We start from the raw sequence: 6,461 nt of genomic DNA, 5'->3' as shown, positions 1-6,461 counted from the left end.
CCAAAACGTAATGTACTTTCTGGATAGCCCTCGTACATGGAAATAATGGTAGTTGCAAGAAATTCTTGATAGGATTCACAGTTTGTTTGGTTATACTGGTTTGTGATGACAACTACTGTAAAGTATATAATAAATGTTCATTTTTTTCCAACAATAAATGTGAATTTTTCGTAGAAAAATAAGACATCCCCTGAAAATAAGACCTAGTGAATCTTTGGGAGCAAAAAATATAAGACACTGTCTTATTTTGGGGGAAACACGGTATGTATCTGAATAGTGCTATGATTCTTTCAGTGTCTTATCCAACAGGGTTTTTTTTCTGTTTCACCTACTTGTCAAATGAGAGGTAAATCAAATTGGAGTTGGTAATCTGTGCTTCCTTCCTTCCTTTCTTGATTAAGGATTTCTTTTTACGTTACAAAAGCCCTCCTGATCATTGGATTGGTCTCCAGAAAGATTCAGGTCAACCTTGGAGATGGATCAACTGCAGCATTTTCACAGGACAGTAGGTTTCTTTTCTATCTTAAGTATTTAAAAATTGCCCAGGTTGGCAGGTTGAAAACTGGAGAGGCCTCTGAAAAAGAGGGGATTTCAGCAGGAATTTTTTTGATGAATGTAAGGTCAGAAATTTCCTCTTCTACAAAATCTTTATAGGAGTTCTCCAGTTTTCCACTTGGCAACACTGATCAAAATGCTCAGGAACTCTAAATGAAGTAACTTGTGACATGACAATACAGCACTGGTTGTATTGAGTGGAATATTTATTTGCTCAGTGAACTGACATCCAACCAATGATTTAAATAAAAATTGAACTTTATTGTGGGACTTAATAACAGAGATCAAAATGGGAGATAAATATGGAAGAATAAATGATGGGATAAATGGGCGGATGAGATTAAAATAAATCCACAGAGAAAGCCCTTCAGATAGCACAAAAGGGACAACCAATCAGACACACAAGACAGGTATATAGAGAACACATAAAAATATAGAATGCACATTACAAGCTATTGTAATAGAAAGTTACAAAACTTCTCTGTTGGGGAAGAACACAACACTAAATTGAATTAGTAGAGTCCACTATTCATGTAATATAAGATGACACTCTTAGCCAGTGGGATGGCATTTTCTCATCACAGGACAAGAGCAGAACTAGAATAATAGAGTTCAAAGTGACCACATCGACCCTCTAGTATAACCCCATTCTGCCATGCGGGAAAAGCACAATCAAGGCACCCCTGCCAGATAACCATCCAACCTCTCTTAAAAAGCCTCCAAGGAACTACTTCAACAAGAAACCTAAGAAATGTTTTTATTGTCCTTTTTCCATTTGTGAAATACTCAAACCTTTAGAGCAGTGGTTCTCAAAGTGTGCTCTTTGAGTCTCCACGAAACCTATTGGGGGCTTCACGGATCCCTCATCCTCTTCCCTCCACCTCCAAGCTTTCCCTCCTCTTTCCTGTTCCTCTCCCTCACACTGCCTCCTTTGCCACCAAAAGTCTTTTTTCCTCACCTTCCTTACTGCCCAGATCCTTTCCCCCTTGTCTTCATTGCTTTCAAAGCCCTATTTCCCTCCCACTACTCAGAAGGTTCTTTAATTTTGCTTTTCTACCATGGCAGAAGGTGTTTGGACTGCATAGTCCAGTGATGGCCAACCTATGACACACATGTCAGCACTGACACACCTAGCCATTTTTGCTGACACGCTGCCGCATGTAGATTGATTGGATGACTAATGTCTTTTGTGGCCAAATTTGGTGTGATTTGGTCCAGTGGTTTTGTTGTTTACTCCATGGGAATTATGCACATTACATTTATATGTACATATATATGTATATATATATAATCATTCTATTATTATTCTATTTTTATTGTAGTATATTATTATATTATTCGTTATTCATGACTACATTGAAACTACAATAGAGAGAAATCAGCATGGAAACTGCAAAAGGTACCATAGATGGAAATAATGGTAGTAAATAGTTTTTGATTTATTGAATACAGTTATATATTACAATTATATTTTTGTTATTTAAACTATATATATTGTGAAATTATGTTTTTTTTTCTTCTCGAAGTGGCACACCACCCAAGTCATGCTAGGTTTTTTGGTGAATTTTGACACACCAAGTCCAAAAGGTTGCCCATCATTGGCATAGTCCCTGGGTTTCTGCTATTATTATTGTATGACACAGCAAACAAGATAGATATGCTGGATTTTCTATCATAAAATCACAAGTCAAACACTTCCCAAGTGTCTAGGACTGTGTGATGTATTTTCTGATGATGCTCGCTGATCCCAGTAGGGTGACCATTTGCAGTTGGCAGATCGTAATTTTGTCAATGTCTATTGTTTCCAAATGCCGGCTGAGATCTTTTGGCACGGCACCCAATATGCCGATCACCACTGGGACCACCTGCACTGCTTTCTGGCAGAGTCTTTGAAGTTCAATCTTGAGGTCCTGATAACGGCTGAGTTTTTCCTGTTGTTTTTTGTCAATGTGACTGTCACCTAGGATGGCAGTATCAATGATCAAAACCTTTTTCTTTTCTACAACTGTGATGTCTGGTGTGTTGTGTTCCAGAACTTTGTCAGTCTAGATTTGGAAGTCCCACAGTATCTTTGCGTGCTCATTTTCCAATACTTTTGCAGGTTTGTGGTCCCACCAGTTCTTTACTGCTGGGAGGTGGTACTTGAGGCATAGGTTCCAATGAATCATTTGGGCCACATAGTTGTGCCTCTGCTTGTAGTCTGTCTGTGTGATTTTCTTACAGCAGCTGAGGATATGATCAATGGTTTCATTGGTTTCCTTGCACAGTCTGCATTTTGGGTTATCAGCTGATTTTTCGATCTTGGCCTTAATTGCATTTGTTCTGATGGCTTGCTCCTGGGCTGCAAGGATCAGACCTTCTGTCTCCTTCTTCAGGGTCCCATTCGTGAGCCATAGCCAGGTCTTCTTATCAGCTATTCCTTCAATTTTGTCAAGGAACTTTCCATGCAATGTTTTGTTGTGCCAGCTGTCAGCTCTAGTTTGTAGTGCAGTTTTCTTGTACTGGTTTTTTGTCTGCTGTGCTTTGAGGAGTTTCTGATTTTTGACTTCAATCAAAGCAGGTTCTTCACTTTGCTTTACATATTCTGCCAGGGCATGTTCTTCTTCTTTGACTGCTTGTTTTACTTGTAAGAGTCCTCTGCCACCTGATCTTCTAGGCAGATATAGCCGGTCAATATCACTGCGAGGGTGCAGTGAATGATGAATGGCCATGAGTTTTCTTGTTTTTCTGTCCAAATTGTCCAGTTCCGCCTGTGTCCTACCATGGCAGAAGGTGGTTGGACTGCATAGTCCCTGGGGTTTCTATTATTATTATTATTATTATTATTATTATTATTATTATTATTATTATTATTATTAAGGCTGGGTGGTCATCTGTTGGGGGTGCTTTGATTGTGCTTTTCCTACATGGCAGAAGTGCGTTGGACTAGATACCCCCTGGGGTCTTCCACTGAAATAATATTAAGTTTATGTTTGTTAAAATTCTTCTACATTTTAAAAATTGTATTGTTATTTCTTTCCTTTTTTGCACTACAAATGAGATATGTGCACTGTGCATAGAAATTTGTTCATTTTTTTTCCAATTAGTTCCTACAAGCACTCTCCATCCATCTGCCACTGGCCCAGCATGTCTATCCAATTTTAAAACATAATGTGTCAAAAAGTTTGCCCATGTCTGATATATAAACATTATATATAATATACAATATATAAACATTTCTTGGGGCTCCACAAGAAACTTTTGTTTCAAAGGGGTTTTGCGGCTGAAAAAAGTTTGGGAACCCCTGCTTTAGAGAATTATAATTCTAACTATTGTCTTCTGACTGGTAACAAATTATGGTTGCTCTTTTCACGTGATAAGTAGACCAAGTCATTTTTTTTCTTTTCCAAAAGGTGGCATTGGATTTCCAATACCTGGTTTCACGTTAGTTATAATTCTGTTGACTAACAGACTTTTGTTTCTCCTCAGGCTCTTCACACTTCCAACTGAAAAGGGAAGAAGATGTGCATATTTGAACCATAAAGATGTTGCCAGCTCCAGCTGCACAAGAGAAGAACTCTGGATCTGTAGCAAAGACATATTTGAAGGCAATGCCTGAATTACAGAAACCGAGCCCTAATTTATTCTCTGCACATACAGTGAGGTGCTTTAAAATGTAATATAATAAAATAATAAATAATAAAACCTTATTTACCGTATATCCTGCCCTATATCCCTTTGGGGACTCAGGGCAGTTGTACTTGTTTTTTGCCTTGTTTTCAGCCTCATGCCCCATGCAGAAGAAAATTAATAAAATTTTTGCAGAATGTATTTCAGAGGGCTGATTTTTTTAAAAAAAATACTTTATTTTAATTTTTTTAAGTTCAAATTTTGAAATTCTTCAAAATTCAAAATTGGCAAGTCCTTCTCTTTCTTGTGCAAAATATGAGCAAAAGGTTTCCAATCTTTTTTTAAAAAAAATCAGATGTCCCTCCTTTTAGTGAACAGTTAATTTGTCCATCTCAGTCAAGTCCATCATTTTTATCATCCAATTCTCTGTTGTTGGTGTTGCTGAATACTTCCATTTCTGAGCATAGAGCAATCTGGCTGCTGTGATCATATATTGCAACAGTCTAGAATAGTGATTTGTATCAGTCAGACCAAGTGGAGAAGTCTTGGGTTTTAAATGGATATTCTCATGCAAATCTTTCTGGATCACCTTATGTATTTGAATCCAGTATTTCTTGGCATGTTTAAATTTTCACCACATATGATAGAAAGACCCCACTTGCTGTTTACATTTCCAGCAAGTGTTGGAAACCTCTTTAGACATCTTAGAAAGTAGTTTAGGAGTCGTATACCATCAACACATCATTTTATAAAAATTCTGTTTCAAATTATAACATAACATAAAATTTAACCCCTTATTCCACATTTTCTCTCATTGGTCCAACATTGTATTATGTCCAACATTTTATGCCCACTTTGCCATGCATTCTTTAACTTCGTTATCTGCCATTCCCCATTTCAATAACATCTTATATATTTTAGTAATTAAATGTTCATCATTAGCACATAAATTGCAACTAAAATTCTGATTAATTGCTTGTATTGCCTAAATCTCTCCATTAACTGTAAATAAGAAAATCACTGAAAATAAAACTCTCTGCAATCAATTGTTCTCTTGTTTTAATTTTGTATTTTCCTTGTACATTATTTAAAAGGTTTTGGTAGGTTAACCATTTCTTCTTGTCTTGTGTCTCTTTTCTATAAAATGTTTCTTGTGCAGATACCCACATTTGCATCTTTGTCATAAGACTAATCTATATCTCTCCCATATTCGTAATAGAGCAGGTCTAACATAATGATTTTTAAAATCCAGACACACTTTCACTTTTTTATAGCACATGTAACCATGCAAACAAAATCTCAGATCATCTCCCTCCAGTGTTAACATCCTCAACAAAACCTAGTATTTTATCCAAACTAAACAGCAAGTGGCAAAGTAAAGTTTCAGATCAGATGCACTTATCTACCCCATTCTTTTGCGTCTTGCAACACCTTAAATTTAATTATGAATGAATTGTTTATTGTACTAGCCATAGGCCATGACATCAGTAATATACAACCTTTATAAGCACTTTACAATATAAACATTAAAACTTATTAAAAATTTAAAACTAGTTCTTTAAAATTATGATAGCAGCAACATAACAATGACAGTGTCTGATTTTTATCATCCCAAACCATCACCATTTCCATTTCTGTCCTCAAGTATGGATTTTGCTACTTTAGCTCTGATCTTTTGGGCTGCAATTGCAAATGTAGCAACATTTAGTGTTATATTTTTGGAATAATCTGCTAGCAAGTCACAGATCACAGCAGATTGTTGCCATGCTGCCCTTTCTTCCAAGAGTGTTCCCAGGAGATTTTTCCTAGGATCATTATACAAGGGGCAATGTAGCAGATAGTGTGTTAGATCTTCTTTTTCCCCTGTGCCACAAATGCAAAGTCGTTGGACATGGGGGATCCCTCTGTATCTTCCATCTAGCCAGTTTGATGGCATTGTTTGGAAGTGCAGAGCTGTAAATGCTTTCCTCAGGATTGCAGACGTTAGGTCTTGAAGATATTGCTGACAATATTGGTCACTCTTTAGTCGGGGATACCAGGTAGAGAAGCCTTGCTGTTTACTAATCTGTAGATTGTCAGCTGCATCCATCTCATAGATTTTGTCTCTAATCGCCTTCTTGTCCAGGTGCATTAGAATTGTTGTTGACCCATCGAAATACTGATGGAGCAAGGCTTGCCAGTATTGAACCCATCCTCCTCGCTTATACTGCTCCATCATGCATTGCTTTGTTATACTCTTGTCCTCCATTCCCAGAAGTCTCTTCCCTTATGAGATGTTAAGCTTATGCATTCTGGCC

General features: G+C 37.1%; 1 long non-coding RNA gene across 1 annotated transcript; it reads left to right on the top strand.

Annotated features, from left to right (window-relative positions):
- Positions 1–406: 406 nt before the first annotated feature.
- On the top strand, positions 407–5,211 carry LOC134297173 (uncharacterized). Its single transcript, XR_010003938.1, has 2 exons — positions 407–505; positions 4,024–5,211. It is a non-coding gene; the product is annotated as an uncharacterized LOC134297173 (long non-coding RNA).
- Positions 5,212–6,461: the final 1,250 nt, after the last annotated feature.

Source organism: Anolis carolinensis, chromosome 2, assembly GCF_035594765.1.
Source record: "Anolis carolinensis isolate JA03-04 chromosome 2, rAnoCar3.1.pri, whole genome shotgun sequence".
Lineage (NCBI taxonomy): Eukaryota > Metazoa > Chordata > Lepidosauria > Squamata > Dactyloidae > Anolis > Anolis carolinensis.
The sequence above is the reverse complement of the archived record's forward strand: the minus strand, read 5'-3'. Positions and strand labels throughout refer to the sequence as shown.